This window comes from Oculina patagonica, chromosome 14, assembly GCF_052425735.1.
Source record: "Oculina patagonica isolate OP01 chromosome 14, crgOcupat, whole genome shotgun sequence".
NCBI classification, from domain to species: Eukaryota; Metazoa; Cnidaria; class Anthozoa; order Scleractinia; family Oculinidae; genus Oculina; species Oculina patagonica.
Genome location: NC_135771.1, coordinates 25,462,069 through 25,480,277, shown reverse-complemented (window position 1 = coordinate 25,480,277; position 18,209 = coordinate 25,462,069). Strand labels below are relative to the sequence as shown.

Here is an 18,209-nt window from a genome sequence, read left to right as displayed (position 1 = left end):
ACACTGCAAAATTTCATTTTGAACCATACTGGGTGGTTCCGTTACCCTGTGAGCAGTCTCTCTATTTGAGGGCAAACTAAATCTCTCTTGGAGTGCTGAAGGCGCCAGTTTCGCAACAGAGTGGAAAAGGGGAGCCAGCACGCGAGCCATTGAATTTCAAATCTGGTCTTCAAAAATGTGAAACTTGTTGACAACTCGCCATGTTCAAGGAGTCAAACAACTAGCCAATAGGAAACAAACAAAATATAAACAAATTACACCAAGTTGCACATAGAGGTTTTTCCAGGATCATATTGATGGCTTTGAGCATACGATTGGGCGTTAACATGGTAGAAAGTCGTAAACAAAGTAAGCAAATATTGCTTATTTGCAAGTGTTGTTTATTTATAAAATAGGGAACTGGTAAATTTAGTGGCATGCCCAGGGAGGGTACTCTGGGGTCCAAGTGACGGGGATGTGTAAAGGATTTTTTTGGGGTCGAAATTTTCGATTGTGGGATTTTTTTGGGTAGGAGAATTTGGCAGGTATTTTTTGGGGGGTGACTTGATTTAAATAGGGGATTTTTTGGGTATTAAAATCATGATATGAACGCTGGTTTTTCTATTATAAATTGCACCTGTCATTTTTGACCGAACAGAATGCTGCATTTAAACGCACCAGATTTGAAATTCAATTGCTTGCTTGCATGCTCTCTTTTTAGTGTAGTGTTTACACTACACTCATGCATTGACTTGAGATGGGAAAGCAAACGCTATGCTAGGTGTTAGATAATGCGCAGTCAAGTGGAACAAGTACGTAGACATGAATATGCAAATTAGACGGGAACTGGCTTGTTATTATGACCTGTTTATTATCCATGAATGTTCTCAAACAATGGGTTAAAAAGTTCTCCCATCTGCCAAGTTCCTTGGCGATCTTCAAGAGGAAATGTGAACCAGAAAACACTCGAATTTTTGCCGGTGAAGTTTTCGCGGGATGTTATATTTTTAGTTTAGAGTTTAAACTACACTCATGCGGTAGATTGTTTGTTGGGTGAAAATTCCTACGGAGATAACACTAGCACTGAAGTGGAACAAGCATTCCATTCATTTCAAAAGATCGGCTTTCAAATAGCCTGCATTGCAGCCGGACGTGTCACCAAATCTACTTTCAGAAGATCGAATATAATTATATGTAAGATTTAAATCCTCTGGCGCGTTTCCAGGTATGAATTACAAGAATTTCTTGTCTTTTGCCTTAAAAGAAAAAGCAAAAACATATCAAAAAGCGAGTTGGCAAGTAAAGTTTCTTTGATTTGTCAAACATGAAAGCGAATGTTTCCAAATTTATATTTAAAGCAACATGACCTTTTCCCTACATCAACAATCCCGTTCACGCAAATTGAACATTTCCTAAGTATTTCCATCTATGAATGAAACTTTTGTTTGAGAGCGGAATATTTCCTCAGAAGAAAGCTTTCAGACCGTCAGACATTATAAGAAGAGTGCCGTGTAAAATCTTCGCAGTGCAAAAAACAATACCTCTGATACTTTCACTGCTGATATCATCTTTTGAAAAAAGGAAACATTTACCGCGTTTTTCTGTTTGTTTTTTTTAAGTGGAAACTGTTGCTTCACTGTGAACTAATGAACGGTTATATAGGTTTGAAGGTTAATCTTAGTTGCTACATATATTTCGGAGTCAAACACTACACTCTCCGATTGGAGCACTCGTTTTACTCGCAGGCTCACTTCGCTCCCAAAACTCACACTTTGGCGCTCCAGAGTGGAAAAATTTAAAAAAGGCTGGCTTGGTGGTGTTGTATAAACAGCCATTAACACAGCTTTCAAAATAATTATTACTGATGTCAAATGGCCAATCATTTGATATGTGTTATAAAATCTTGGTAGATTTTTTTTTTTGCTGTTCTGTGAAGAAACTTGAAATCAATAAATTGCACATCCTGCAAATTTTTGACTTTCTTTTTGTAATTAATCGCTGTCTTAAAATATTCAGCTGAAGGTATCTATTTATTGTTGTAAAGTTCTTACCGTAATACATGTACAGCTGTAAGTAAAATTGAAATTAGTAGTTTTTTGTGTTTTGCTGCAGCCGCAATGGCTGCAAGCAAAACACATTGAGAGCTGAAGTTTGTGCCGTAAGGTGGTAAGTGCCGTAAGGTGTAAGTGCCGTAACAGAGGAGAAATCTGAACTACCGATGTCAATCAAATCCATGAACAAACAAAATCGAAACCAATGAACCGTAGCGCTGATCGCATTCGAAGTTACGGGCCAAAGTATTCGAACGCAAACCACGTTGGACACGTTGGAAAACAGAAAACCGATTTAAAAGTATATCGCATTGGGAAAGAAAACAAACTGTGGCGCGACCACTCCAGTTTTATGAGAAAATTATTCTGCAGTTTTCATCATTTACGAAAAGAGCGAAGACTTGGAACCTCGCCGAAGGTCATAAATATTTTCTCCAAAGGACCGGTTAGTGCACAGTTTGTAAACTTTCGCTTTGAAAATAAACTTACCCTCACCTTGTCTACACTGTCTACAGCATACTAGTACTGTATTAACTCTGAACTTCATATTTTAAAATAAAATGTATGAACGTGTAACTTGTCACGCAAAGACAGCTGGAAAGGAAATTATATACCATGCTGGTAGGCTGAACCGCTAATTGTAGCTGTATTCGAGCTATATAAAAGACAGCTAGAAACGAATTAATACTAGTAACATCACAATGGGAAAGAAACTTATTCAGTGGTGCACACCGTCGAAAACAAAGAAATATTAAAGGAAGTTCTCATTCACCAGATTCACTGCATCAGATGCAACATTCGTCAGTTCGTGTTTAAATGCGTGGCGACCAGTTTGTTTACTAGTTATTAAAAAATAATACGGTCTTCATTTAATAAACAGTTCATCCTTAAATTTCAGCTTTTCTACGACTGACAGGTAGGTACTATAGTATAAGCCCCGCTAAAATAGCTGGAAAGGGAAAGTTTTTTGAAAAATGAATTTTTGACTGCCAGACGCGCTGGCGCCACATGTTTATTTTGTGAAGATTAATTAAACGCCGTGAAAAATAGAATTTCATGTCCAGCGAGCCACTGCATCTTCGGCTACGCAGTCCTCAGTGAATCCTCCAACTTCACAAATTTCTAAAACTTTAAGAAAACGAACTTTCGCAGAATCAAAAATTGGTCCTTATCGATCTTCCGATCTTGTTGTGAAGACACTGAAATTCGACGAGTGTTCATGCGTGAAGGGATGACTGACGAATGATAATAATTATTTGTAAACTTTCGCTTTCCGGCCAAAATGAACTTTGCGTTACGTTCAACGCCGTCTTTCCATTGTTGATTTCAACATAACATTGATCAGTAAAATTATCAGGATTGAATTAACACAAAGTGACTACAATATAGTGCAATTATTAACCTGCACACAAGTGACAGACAATAAAAGACGTTGGATTTCAATCTCGACTCACTTGTCTTTCATCAACATGTTCCCTAAGACTTTGCTCTAGCAGCAAAACACATGGACCTATTGGGGCCCTATTTTTTTAACATTATCCTTGCCATTAACAAAAAAGATAAATTCCCTAATTTGAATTAAGCGTAGTCTCCAGTAATAATGCATGCATGCACTGCCATTTATCTAGGGTTGATGCTGTATTTTATTTTCAAATTTTTCCTGATTAGTGTGGACAGTGAAAATTATAATGAAAACAATACAAAAATTATAGTGTGGACGGAAAACATTTCATTCAATTTCTGGGCGAAAACACTGTTTTCAAATTTATCTGGATAAGTGTGAATGGGACCTTAGTGTGTGTTGGTTGAATTTTATGTTATCAAATAAAAACATCAGCAGTAAATATAATCCTCTAAGGTTTAGTAAAGAACAACTTGATGAAAAAATTGACAATTTGTATTATTTCTTTCTTTCATATAGCAGATTTCACTGATGGAAGTATGATTGTTGTTAAGCTTGCTACAGAGAGCTCAATGGTATAGAAATATTTTCACTTTTTATTTTGTGGTGCCAGAAAATATCCATACCCCCACCACATGCAGGGGGATTTGGAAACCTCAGAGGGGTGGGGGGTCAAAGGCCCAGGAAATTCCGAAGAGCCTGGAGGGGGTTTTCCAGTAAAAGTTAATTACATTTCCAGACAGTTAAGATTGATGTAGTAGACACATCTCATCATCTGTACAAATTCCCTCCATGGTGGGGGTATGGATATTTTCTGAAACCACACACTTAAAATACGTGTAAGTCCTGCATGTTTTTCCAAGTAATGGTGGGTTACTACATTTTCATGTACAGTTACATGTTAAATTTTTGCTCTTTTTATACACTGTACCTGCCAACTCTCATGCCTTAGGCGCGAGTCTCTCGCTGCAGTTTTCTGTTGAAAGTACAATTGGGGAAATCGAAGACACAGCTGAAGCCAAAAAGGCAACAAAGGATCAAATTCAAAATGATCGCTTGATAATTTGGACAAGTCAGCCGCAGGGAAGCCCAATGATTCCAATTCTTGGAGCTGATCTTCGATAATGCTCTTCAGTGATAACGATTTTCGTTTAATAGTTCGTGGTTCTTTGCACGCACTTACATTTGATAAATCAAACTCTTGCCGTAACCAGTAGGCAAAACTGCCAGGACATCTCTGCGGCTAGAAGAGCCTGGACAGCAGATTCTTGCTTCGGTTTCAAGACAATATTCCATTAGCACGATTAAAAGTCTCTTAAAGCACTTGCTAATACGTCCATTTCCGCCGCCTGTTTGTGAAAAAAAAACTTGTATTTTACAATACCCATTGTTTCCTAGCCAATCAGAAATGAACAAAAAGGGGTTCTTAGAGCAGGTGTCCCTCCCCTTCTCATCCCCACTCCCCCCTCTGTTTTTTCCCTCTCCCTCTCTCTTTCCAACTCTCCCTCCCAACCCTTACGCAGGTTACTACAGGTTCAAAATACGGAGGGTGTAATTTGCAGGTTGCAGGTTGCAGGTAACAGGTTGCAGAAATTTCTGCAACATACAATAATAGAAACATCTACAAGGGAAAAATTGCGAAATATCCAAGTTACATGTGTCGGGACGCTGAGAGCCCGGGTGACTATATAGCCTACCATGATAGGCCCTTTTGTTATTCTGCGGGAAGCAAATGAATGGCCTTCTTAATCGTTCCAGATAGGAATTCCACTTAACTATCGCCCGCAAAAGATACTTTTTTGGCCTTATACCTCAATGGGCACCCTTGATAGACAATGTAGAACGCAAATATTAGAACAGTTTACATACCCCCCCGACGTGAGATCAGCTGGTTTATCATCGGTATGCTCATCGCTACTTCCATATCTGCAAAATAAATCATTTAGAAATCATTACAAAACATGTGAAAAACTCAATCATGCATTGATAAATCCATTTAATTGGCAAGAAAACATAAACGGCCGGCTCACTTACAAATACTGTTCCATGATGTCCATCTTTACAGTCTTCACAAATCGACGCTGTCGAAGGACCACGTACAGAGTTGATCATTAACGTCAACCAATACACTTCCGGAAATCTTAACTTCTGTTTTTTTTTTGCGCTGTCGCGTAACTAGTGTGAAACAACAAAACAAAAAAAGCTACCCAACGCACATTTTTACCCATTTCACATATAAGTGAAATCGTGACCTGCAACCTGCAACCTGCAAATTACACCCTTCGTTCAAAATAGCAGCCTGTTGCTGGCAGTAGCTGGCACTTCGACGACACTTGTCGGCTACTTTTCACTGAAGAAATAGAAAATATCATGCCTTGATTGGCCAACTGAAATTAAAGTTGCTGTAATGTTAAGTAAAAGTAAACATTTCTTAGAAGACAATAAAGCAGCCACAGGGCTAGAAAGTGCAACTCACTAGTCACTAATGTGACCAAAATTTCACTCTGGTTTTATGTTTAGTCGCCAATGTGGCAACCACATTTCTGTGTTAAGATCGATGAATAACAGGGTGCCCCACCTTCTCAGGCATTGTGTCTATCCAGAAAATTATATCGGAAGATCTTATTTGCTTCTAAAATATTCAAAACCAGAAAAGAAGTCATATTGCTCCAATCCATTCTTTTGCTATGCCGGAAAATAAATTATTCTATAACTTTGGAGAACTTGCAAATGGCCTTGAAATACATGGCTCTTTGACCCTTGACAAAAAAGCGGACAACGTCAGGCTAACTGCTGTAACTATTTCGGAACTTTTAACAGTCCAAGAATGTAAAGTGATGTTTGTTTTGCTTTGTGTGAAGTTTAATGGCAATTGAAGTTCTTTGAGACTTTGCCAGGACTTCGTCCTCGCAGCTTATTTCTTACCTTTGTTAGAAAGGACAGTTTTTTCATGGTAATTTATTCTACAGCAAGTAGTAGATAAAAAATGAGCGGGAGATCTGTATGGACATTTACAATGGCGAGCCAATAGGCGAGCCATTGTAAACGGCCATACAGATCGGACGCGAATATTTTATTCTACTTGTGAAATGAAAACAATAAATTGAATGCAAAGTATTGTTATGTGAATCAGTCGAGATGTGTACATATCAAAAGTTAATGAATACTAATTAGCTGAGCAGGAGTTTGTATCAAAATTTAATGCTCTTGTTTGATTTGTATAATTTGGGGTTTACAGTTGTGTACATGTGATCTGAATAGTGTGCTGGGATTGGTTTGCACCCTCATGAATAGTTAATGAATTTTACAAGGATAAATAAAAATCTGTCTGACCACAATTTTGTTTTGCCCGATTAAGGTGGTGTCTTAATTAGTAGGATATACCGGAATATACGTCTTTTCAAGTGTAAAAAATAGGCGCCTACAGGCGCGTGTGACTACTGCTAAGACGATGAAAATTACGAAAGTAGAATTGGCATATATATGCGGCTATATTTATTGTAAAACTGTCGGTCAGAGTGTTATATGGTGTATAAATCAGTGCTAATCAAGAAGATAATAGGAAGAGACTGCATATGAGCTAAGTAGCCCATCAGGCTGAAGCTTATCCCGGTTTCCTTAGCATTTTTAAAACTAGAAGTGTTTCTATTCCCCCTGGATGGAATGCAAGTCTATTGCAGGGTTACCCCCTAGCAGTCAATTTGCCAGTTCCCATTTCATTAAACACCTGGGTGAAGTGAGACACCATGAGAGTTACGTTTCCTGCCCAAGAACAAAACGCCGCACCAGAGCTCGAACCCCGACTGCTTGCAATTGATCAGTAGTTCAGCACACTAACCATTAGGCCACTGCGCCTCCCACAAAAGTAACCAGAAATCGGCTCCAAAATACAACCCAAAAATTATTGGATAATCAAAAACAGTTTCAATTAATTTAATAAACTTTAATATCAAACAAGAATGATACAACAACTTAGTGAGATCTATTTAACAGGAGTTGCTACATCGTTATTTTGTATATCTATATAACAAGAACAGAACATAATTATTCAAAGCATTGCAGAACAATTCATATTTGCTTTTGGTTTGCCTTTAATAGAAGCACAATATGTTTGAATTTCTCATTTTCTGATCTTGAGAAGTCAAGTGGATAGTGTTCAGCTACATATCATAGTATCTACAACTGTACCCATCAAGATATTATTGGGAAGCATCGGCGGATGGTGATGCTTGTCTAAATCACAAACTAGGTATTGGGGCCAAGGCAGTCTTGCCCAGTCTGCCAACTATTGTATAGGTCATTCCTATTTCGCAATTACCTTGTTAGCTGTAATATTACTTTAGACAAGTAGTACTAGTGAGTTTCCAGCATGCAAGTAGAAGTACAATCATAGCAATACTTCAGTGTCGCATGTCTTAGATAGGCTAGTTGCTAATGCTCTTGCAGCAAGTACATACGTTAAGCAAGCAGCCAGTGTATTTCGCAGTTATAGTGTAGTTCGCAGTTAAAAAAAAAAACACCAACCGGACAAAGCCATCGCCTTTTCCCGCCTCCTGCTGCAGTATCAACCTATTCAGCAAGTCTATTCAACACCTTTGGTCAATCACATGTCCCTGAACAGTGGTATTTTCCTTCTTTCCAGATTCACAAGAACCAGAGCTTGCCAAGGAACTTGAAGACGAAATCTTCCAGTACCGCTTCCATACTTTTGCAGACAACACAAAGGCAACCTACCGCACTCACCGTGCCAGCTATCTCCGGTTTTGTGCACGCATGGGATACCCACCTTTTCCTGCACAGCCTGCCCACCTCTGCCAATATGCAGCTTTCCTAGCTAGATCCCTAAAGCCATCCTCTATTCCAAATTATTTAAACATTATCGGCCTTATTCACAAGGAGTTCAACTTACCCAATCCCCTAATAGACAACTGGTCCTTACAATCCCTCCTTACAGGTATTAAACGGGTTAAAGGGGAACCACCTGCCCAAAAGTTACCTATCACCCCAGATATTTTGCTGCGTATTCACTCTCAGCTAGACATGCGCTCTAGTTTTGATGCTTCGTTCTGGGCCATTTGTTTGGTTTCTTTCTTTGGCATGTTACGCAAGAGCCACCTGCTAGCCAGTTCCCCCGGGGCTTTCAATACATCCCAGCACCTTTTACGCTCAGATTTCCAGTCCTTCCCCTGGGGCTACTTAATGTCCATTCGCTGGAGTAAGACTATCCAATTTCGCGAAAGGGTTGTCCAACTTCCTCTTCCCCTTATTCCAGACTCCCCCCTTTGTCCCGCTAGGGCTATAACCCGGGCTATGTACTTTACCCATCAGGCTAACCCCAGCTCACAGGCCTTTTTGTTTCTCAGCTCGCCTGACCTACAACAAAAAATTTTTACGTACGCTATGTTTTTAAAAAAACTTAGGGCGGTTCTTTTATCCCTAGGTCTGCCAGCCAAAGATTATGCCTGCCACTCTTTCCGTAGGGGTGGGGCCTCCTTTGCTTTTCAAGCAGGTATTCCTGTAGATCTTATTAAGATTCTGGGTGACTGGCATTCAGATGCCGTTCTCCTATACCTTACGGTTCCACTTACTATCAGACTTCAGTCAGTTAATATCCTTGCTAAGGCTATTATCTCAAACACATCAATATGACTCCACATTCCACACGTTGGGTTTGGAGTGTAATTTAGTATTTTATTTTCTATGTTGTTATTGAAAGTTACATTTTAACAGTTGTCAATAAAGGCTGCCTTAGACCCAAACCTATGTGTGTTTTGGTTGTGTGGTTTAGGGGAAGCATCGGCGGATGGTGATGCTTGTCTAAATCACAAACTAGGTATTGGGGCCAAGGCAGTCTTGCCCAGTCTGCCAACTATTGTATAGGTCATTCCTATTTCGCAATTACCTTGTTAGCTGTAATATTACTTTAGACAAGTAGTACTAGTGAGTTTCCAGCATGCAAGTAGAAGTACAATCATAGCAATACTTCAGTGTCGCATGTCTTAGATAGGCTAGTTGCTAATGCTCTTGCAGCAAGTACATACGTTAAGCAAGCAGCCAGTGTATTTCGCAGTTATTTTCCCTCCCTGCCCTCCCAGTTTTTGGTTTTATTCTTGGTGGGCTTTGTTTGTACAGGCAGCCTTGTGTATTATCTTTATTTCTGTTTTATTTTGATATAGTAGTTTGTCTATTGTTCCTCGGAGTGTAATTTAGTATTTTATTTTCTATGTTGTTATTGAAAGTTACATTTTAACAGTTGTCAATAAAGGCTGCCTTAGACCCAAACCTATGTGTGTTTTGGTTGTGTGGTTTAGGGTGTTCGAAAAGGTGTCCGCGTTGAACTTTTTAACTTATATACAAATGGGTTCTTCTTTTTACTGTAATCGGTCAAAACTTCACACTTTCTTGGTGAGAGGCACACTGCTCTGCAGGTTATTTGTTTGTTCATTTCCTTGTAATTGGCAATCAAAGGACTTTTTTCATTGTATACACAGGAGAAAAACTGTGTTTGTAACGGGAAACTTTCATTCATCTTCTATGCCTGGAAGTTGTTTAATTACCTGTAAATACTTAACTTAAATGATTTGCAATAAAGAAATAATTATTGCTGAATATAGTAAATAAAGATTGCAATATTAGTAAAATATTACAATTAGAATTACAATTAAAAAGCGGATATAAAGACTAAAATCTCAAATAAAAGCGTACTGTGGAGTTGTATATATGTAAAAGTACTTGTATTAAAGCGATTGCGTGACTTGAACTTTAGGCTGCGAGGGCTTGAATGATGAACACTGTAGTTTATCGCTTATTTGATCGAACTACCACGGTTTACGATCATTATGTTTTAATACATCTAACAAATCACAGTTCTGGAGTAATTATTTTTTAAAAAAGAATTTTTGTAATGATTCACCACAGCTTTCACATCGATAGTTTCTCGATCACTAGAAGATTTAATTCGACAGTAGAGGTCAATAGCAGGCACTTATTCAGATTTGTTTGCTACGTAAACGGACACAATATTATATTATTACCATAGTGGGAGAGGGGATCATGTATTCCCCTAAAACTTAAGCGCGAAATATTCATCCGCAGTGGCTGAATTCTCCTAAAGAGGTGTTCAATTTCTTCACACGAGGCTAATGTACTTTACAATTATGGAGTTGGAGTATCGGCAAGCGCACGTGTTGTTTATCACGCGTGGTCAAATCAGGTTAAAATACAATACACATTCGTCGCACACTAATAACTGGTCGAGCTAAAGGCATAAATGTACTCACCAAACCTTTTATCTGATCGGTTGGAAGCAAATGAGAACGCTGTGTGATGTTGTAAAATATAAAACACTTAACTCGCGATCGAACAATCCGTTCCAAAGCTGAGAGCGAAGCGAAGCCGAGAAATTTGTCGTATACTTTCTATACCGACCTAAAAGCTGAAAAATTCTCACGAAACTTTTCATCTGTTCGGTTAGAAACAAAATACGAAAGCTGTGAGAGGTGAATGTTGTAAAATATAAAACACAGACCTCGCAATCGAACACTACAAAGATGTTAGTTTGTCATCGTAGACCATCGGTAGGCCATCGTTGTTACGAAGTGTTACCGAAGAGACTCACATATCTGTATTTCTTTGTGCTGATTGGCTCCGAAGTATACTCTATTGTTACTTACTTACTTTCGGGACGGACATGACAGCAATAGTGACTACTGGCGCATGCGCAGTAGTCACAAAAACTATTTGCAGCCATGGTAACTGACCTCTGGTATGCCTATTCCCCTTGGATATAAGTCTGATCAATCCAGTAATGAAATTATTGTAAAAGATTGTGGGCATGCGCAGTACTCATAATTAATTTTGACACACCTGGCAAATGCTCTTGTCTAAATTATTCTACTTTTTCTTCTTTATAAACAGGAAGAGGCAGCTGCTTTGGGAGAAGATGACAACTATATTATCCATTAGCATATTCTAGTTGATGATTTATTGCAATCCAGGAGTCAGGTAAACACTTGTGTTCTTATGCATTGATCAAATCAAAACTTAACCTGGCTTCTGCAAGGGTGCTGCAGGGCACCATACCTCCAGGAAACAGCCTGGAATTTTTTCCTGAAATATCAGGTAAAATTAAGGGATGTTATTTAACTTCACAAAAGCAATTTCTCATTACCATAACATCGTTGACTGACACACATACACATTCAACAGCGGACTTCACATATCTACAGTGCATATACAACCAATGCCATTACTTTAAACAGCTTTTTTGACACAAATTTGACTAAACCTTAACTGGATTGAAACTAACACCATGACTTTAAACAACTATTAAATGTTTATTGGCATAACACAGGCCAATCACTGCAGCCGGCGACCTGCAAAGATTTCAGACTTTTGACCAGATGACAAACAACTTTTCACTTGACTCTGATAATTTTATGACTTCCACTCACTTCATAACGATTCACATTCACCAATAACAATTCTACAGAGCACGGTCCTTAATTAACTTCTAACACTCCTGGGTTTAAATTATTTACTCTTAATGCATCCACCTCTGCCTCTCTTCTAATTTAGGGGAATTTTCAGTTTTGCCCAGGTTAAAAAGTTTGGATATGATCATTGCACTGTATGACGTAAATCAAGTTCTGCTTTAATTTATGTGTATGATAAGGCAAGACCACAGACAGGGTTACTAATACTTGCAATATTTTTGGAATTTACGGTTGGCTTTCTGAATAATGCTTCTGTAGTGAGCAAGCTCGATATATCGATCCGGGTTAGCCGTCATCAGCTTTTCTTCGTAAGCAGACCACGCTTCCAGCCATTGATCGAACGACTCGATGGTCACTTTTCGTTTGGTATCGCCAGATCCGGTTTCGGAGGACTTTTCAGTCTTGACCCGAGGGAGAAGCGTAGTAAGATCAACATACACACGAGGTTTAATATGCTGAACGTTACCTGTTTCTGTTGAATCTTGCGATGTTGCGGTGCTCGTGTCCTTGTTTGGGGATCCGCCCCGCTTTTTTCTCCACCATCTCCCGAAGAGATTTTTGCTCTAGCTGTAGCGCGACCACTTGATCGGAGAGTGCCCTCACGGCCTGAAGAAGCTCCGTATTGGCTTGACTTAGTGGAGACTTCGACTTTGACGACGGCGACGGAGCAGCGGCGTCGATTTCGTCCATACTTTCCTCCGCGTCGCTGACATCAGGGCCATTACAATGTTTATTCATGGTCCCAAAACCGTGTTCTGTTTTCGGGAGATGACATCCAGGGCAAGAAGAAGTGCGCTTATTTTTCTTTTCGAAGACATGTCTCTTTCCCAACGAAATGAGAAAAGAAATATACGATTTACTTGTTTCGACCGTAGCGAACGGTGACCGAGCGAAGATAATGAAAGTACAAACTGGAAACCTGATCCTAGCGTACCGTACCACTCCCCATTAAACTCAATTAATATTTAATTCCACTTAAAAAGTTTGGATTTGATCATTGCACTGTATGACGTAAATCAAGTTCTGCTTTAATTTATGTGTAAGATAAGGCAAGACCACAGACAGGGTTACTAATACTTGCAATATTTTTTGAATTTTAACTATAATTGGCAACTTACTAGTAATCAAATCCTCCAAATGTTTAAAAAGTGGATAAGATGTTTATAATTTATCTTACTGTATTTCCTCTGTTGACCTTGCTTCATGGGTGGTTAAAATTTTTAAGTAATCAAACTGATACTTAAAGCGGAAACACATGATTGTATGTTAAGGGAAGGAGGGTTTAATATTCACAAATCAAGGGGGTTCATCTGAGCACCACTCGCCCACCCTGGGTGGGCGATAGGGCCAGGGGATAGTGCCGGGGGTGGGGGATAGGGCTGGTGATGGTGGATAGTGCCGGGGCTCAGTTGGGGAATAGTGCAGGGGTGCGGGATAGTGTGGGGGCATAATGTCTGGGGTGGGGGTTGGGGATAGTACCAGGGGGTTGGGGAAATGTGCTGGGGTAGGGGATAGGATTGAGGGTGGGGGATAAGGCTGGGGCATACAGCCGGCATGGTTGAGAAAACAGTGGAACCCCGTTAATACGGACACCAAAGGGGACAGGCCAAATTGTCCGTATTAACGGGGTGTCCGTATTAAGCGGGGTCTCCGAAAAAAGTCACTGATACATGTTTTATCGGCAACAAAACGTTATTTAATTGTACTGTAACTGTAACAAATGCAAACTGTGAACTCTCTGACTAAAATTTATAGTTTTTACAAAAAACCTACAATCTAGTGATACACTCGAACTATTAATGAACTCAGCAACTTTACTATATACAAGAAATAAAACGCATTTCAGCAACAACAGAACGTTTTCTATAAAATTTCCTTTGTAACTAAAACTCTGACCCTAACCGTTCTCAAACTCTACAAACTCATTTAAAAGAGTCCATAACTTTACTTTGCACGGAAGCTTTAAGCAAAGAAAGTGAAACTTTTAAATAGGAATAGCAGTCAGCCGGAAAACAGTACAAGGTTCAAACACCGTAAGTCACGCTATCAAGCTACTCTTTAAAATAAAATGGGTTTAACTCTTCGAATTCTGTAATTTTTTGTCTAGGGTCCAGTGTCTTCAAGTTAGCAAATAATCGCGACAATGAAAATTGTCGGTGCACAGATAAACAATGTCCGTAAAGCGGGGTTTAAAATGTATAAGAGTTTGTTACTCGGGACACGGAAAAGTGTCCTTTGTCCGTATTAACGGGTGTCCGTATTAAGCGGGTTAATTTAAGAGAAAATGTATGAGGTTTTCGTCTGGACCGACGAAACTGTCCGTAATACCGGGGTGTCCGTAAAGCGGGGTTCCACTGTAATCAAGGGGGCTGCATGTTCATGTAGTTTGCAGAGAGACTTGTAAAATAATCCCAAGTCATGGACATACAGTTACATATACATGTACTACTGTGCTGATTGTTTTATCAACAACAAACAAAACTATGCATCTCCTGATAAAAAGCAGGAAACTTTTAAGGTGAAAAAGTAGATTTTGGCTGGCTGGTCAGGGGTTAACCGATTATTGATAGGTTTGTCGGAAGGGTTTCAGTCTGTGTTTACATGTAAACATTGATGCAACTCAGAGTGTTCACTCTCCCTGTGAATGCAATCACCCACACAGTTAAGTCGTTCTTATGTATCAGTCAATTCCAAGCGAGATCACCCCCCCCCCCCCCGGGCAACCCCCGGGCATTTGACCGCTACTGAGGCTTAGATAGTGGGGAATTTGATCGAACAGAAGCCCGCATGGTCAGGCATGTGACCGTTGACAAAATGAGTCATGAAGTATAAAAATCTCGATGATTTGGTGAGTGCAGAATGCAATATGGAACAATTGAAAGTATGATGTTTTATATATGTTCGTGTTTATTTGCTTTATTTTACTCCGAAAAACTGTTCACAGGCTACTTGTACTCTTTCCCAGGTGTTCCTTACGCTAATCTTTGCAAACGTAACACGACACTTTTGTTCGTTTGTAACAAAATACTTTTGTCTTCCTTAAAAATGCGATAACATGAAACTTTTGTTTTTTGTTTGTTTTACGGCGGCATCGATGACATTTGTTTAATTTAATTAAGTTACGGTTTAGACTGCACAAAAGACGATTCTCAAAAACTAAAGAAACAAATCTAATCAAAAAACATCTTTTTCGACAGGTTTTTTAAAACGCAGTACAGCTAGGATATTTGTTTCCTGGTTATCAGGTGTTCACGCCGAAAATTCCGGTGCAAGTTTTTGCATACCTAATTATGAAAGCGCTGTGAAAGTCTCAAAATCTAATTTAATTAATTTGCGGTTTTTACTTGGCGCCACGAAGTCTGCAGGAATCCTACCACAAACACGCAATACAACAGATGTTCATGAGAGTTCCAGCAAAAAATGTAGACTAAACTGCGCATGCGTTTGGCGTAAAGAACGTTGCCCTAGAACGTTGAGTAGTACCACAAGGAGAGCAAAGCGTTTTCTGAAACAAATATATACGTTTGAGATCTTCATATGAAAGTAACATAGATGTGCTCCAGGTTTTACCTAGGGGTACGGTCAGGTGCTCCCCACCCCCACCCCCTCCACAAGGAATAATTAATTAATTGATATTAATTAATTAATTGCTGATTAAAAGTTTACACCATAGTGCTTTAGCGCTTGAGGGGTTTAGGGGTTTATCACACGACTGCCCACCAAACCATCACAAAAGTGCATTCTGCACTAAAACCGCTAGCGAGTTCAAGCGCGTGAAGTTAGTATTTGGTTACGCTAATGCAAGTACCTAATTTCAACGTATCTATCTTTTCCTATCAAAATTGACCGATAAATGAGGCATGAGTGTCCGTTTAGACCAAGTGTTAACGAGAAGGTAACTGGTCGTTAGCAAATCCGCTGGTACTCGTAGGCAAAACGGCCGTAATTCAACGAGAAAACCGACTCACAATGACATTTCAGCCCCGACCGGTGGGGCATTTGACCGTGCATCTGGCCCACATAGTGGGGAATTTGATCAGACATTTTGAAAAAAGTCAAATGCTCGGGGGTTTGCCCGGGGGGGGGGCATGATCTCGCTTGGAATTGACTGATACATTAAACATTCCAGAAAAATGAAATATGAAACTGACTATAGTAATATATTCAGTGTGCAGAGAAGTGCATGTCTGATACCCCAGCTCTAGCTAGTGGATTTTGCAGTGGGGCTAGTGGATTTTATCTTTCACTGGCCTGACATTGAAAATTTGGGAAAATTTTGAGGACTTGGAACATAGGGCTTGAACATCCTGGATACAGCTTGTCTGGATATTGGATTTCTTTGCACTCTGATATTGGGATGGGGGTCAGGGGGGGGGGGGTCATATTATACCTGAAATTAGTGGGATTGGGAGCTTAAAACCTTGATTTAGGACGGTGGGTCAAGTCTATGAAGGAAATTGGAAGATGAAGAAAAATGAAAATTTGCTGTGCAGCATTGCATAGGAATATACACAAAAAGGGTCCATTGTGAGAGGGGAAGAATTTAAGAAAATGCAGAAATTTAGACTTCCAGGTACCCCACCACCAGAGGGAATTTCTCTCAAAACAAGAATTGACAGCTAGGGACGAAAGAAATTGGAATAGGGCATCAAGGAGGGCCAAATAGAATGTCAATACACCCCTCCCATCCCCCGTACCACCCTTGCTGGTCCTGCACCCCTTGGGGGGAATTTCTCTGTGAGACACAAATTCACCCCTACGCAATCATCTTCTATTCAAATCAAAACAAGAGTTTACAGTTTGGGGCAAAATAAAATGGAATAGGGAATGAGGGTAGGGCCAAATAGAATGTCAATTTCCCCCCCCCCCCCCTTTCCTCTCCACCCTCCAAGACTGACACTACTGGTACAACTTTTAAAACAGACAAAGAATTTAAATTTGGGGGAATTATTCCCAATAAGTGTTCACTTTTAGCAAAATGTAACAATGGCTTTGCTTCATGCATGCCTGTGTTTCTTGTAATTACTGTTGATTGCATCTACCTGTGAATGCGCGAGTTAAAAACATGTTTTCATGTGAGGTCAAATGTCTGCGTTTCAGGTGTCAAACTTTGAAGTTTATCAAACTGCATGTAACAGCAACTTTCGTGCCAAAAGTTCAACCCATTCCGGTTTTGAAATGGAGGCAACATTAGATATAGAGACTTCTTCTTATTGATGCTGATCTGTGTTGATATGCACACACAGGTTAATTTGAATCATTTCTAGTGTAAAGATTTGTCCATACTCAGTGCTCTTGGTGAGCATTTTGAGAGCAAAAGTTTAACACCTGAAAAGCAGACGTTTGATATCACGTGAAAATATGTTTTTATTGCGTGCGTTCACGGGGTGATCAAGTGTCAAACTTTGAAGTTAAGCAGACCTTAACGCGAACTTTTGCAGTCAATTGCCCATGTGTATAAATGTGACTTTTTTTAAATTTAAAAATTCTTTTACGCTTTATACCTTCAGCTTGAGTTACAAAAAGACAAGTTTTAACATTTTGCCAAACGTGCACACATAATTGAATTAAAAAAAATTAAATTTAATCTTTTTTGCTATTCAACTACTTGTATCAAAGGGATTAAATTTATTTACAAGTACTCGATTTTCAATACTTTGAAACGTGAAATTATTAAAGGGATTAAAGGGAATTATTGATAAATTCATGAAAAAACTAAAATTTTTCCCTTGTGCTCATGTATGCAATAGTTCATTAGGTGAGGTAATTTTTTGATATGCCAAATCTCCAATACTACAAACAGGCTTTATCCCTTTACAATTTTCATTCCTTTGACAAGTGAATTTTTGAAAAATACACAAAAACCATGATTCAAATTGTCCCTGTTCAATTGGAAAATTTCAAATCTTAAGAAATGACAAATGGCCAAAAGTTAGGGGGTAGACATAGGCAGGAGTTTTTGAGATCCCGGAGTCCGAAGCTGTCAGAAATGTCAAAAACTTTGCCATAAGTTTAGTTTTAGAGTGATGTTCTTCCTGTACTTTTGCTGAAGGAATAAGTGTATGATGTGATTCCTGTCTATTGTTTGGCTAAGTTTTTTTCAATACCCCATTTTGGCTGTATTTTTTTCTAAATTCTATTTCAACAAACATGGGCCATTGTGCATTTGAAGGGTGTGTGAAATAAGGTCCCAAGTGACTTCTGATCCAATATGAAATTCTCTCTTTGATTAATAAACATACATAGTGCAATTTGAAAAGAGAATCTAGAATTGATCAGAAG

At 39.2% G+C, this 18,209-nt stretch overlaps 1 long non-coding RNA gene across 1 annotated transcript in view; it reads left to right on the top strand.

The window, feature by feature from the left end:
* The window catches only part of LOC144637723 (uncharacterized), a 111,266-nt gene extending 101,552 nt beyond the window's left edge, over window positions 1–9,714 (top strand). Inside the window, exons 3-4 of the long non-coding RNA XR_013567776.1 lie at window positions 3,952–4,007; window positions 8,075–9,714. This is a non-coding gene — a long non-coding RNA (uncharacterized LOC144637723). The remainder of the gene's footprint in view (window positions 1–3,951; window positions 4,008–8,074) is intronic.
* Window positions 9,715–18,209: the final 8,495 nt, after the last annotated feature.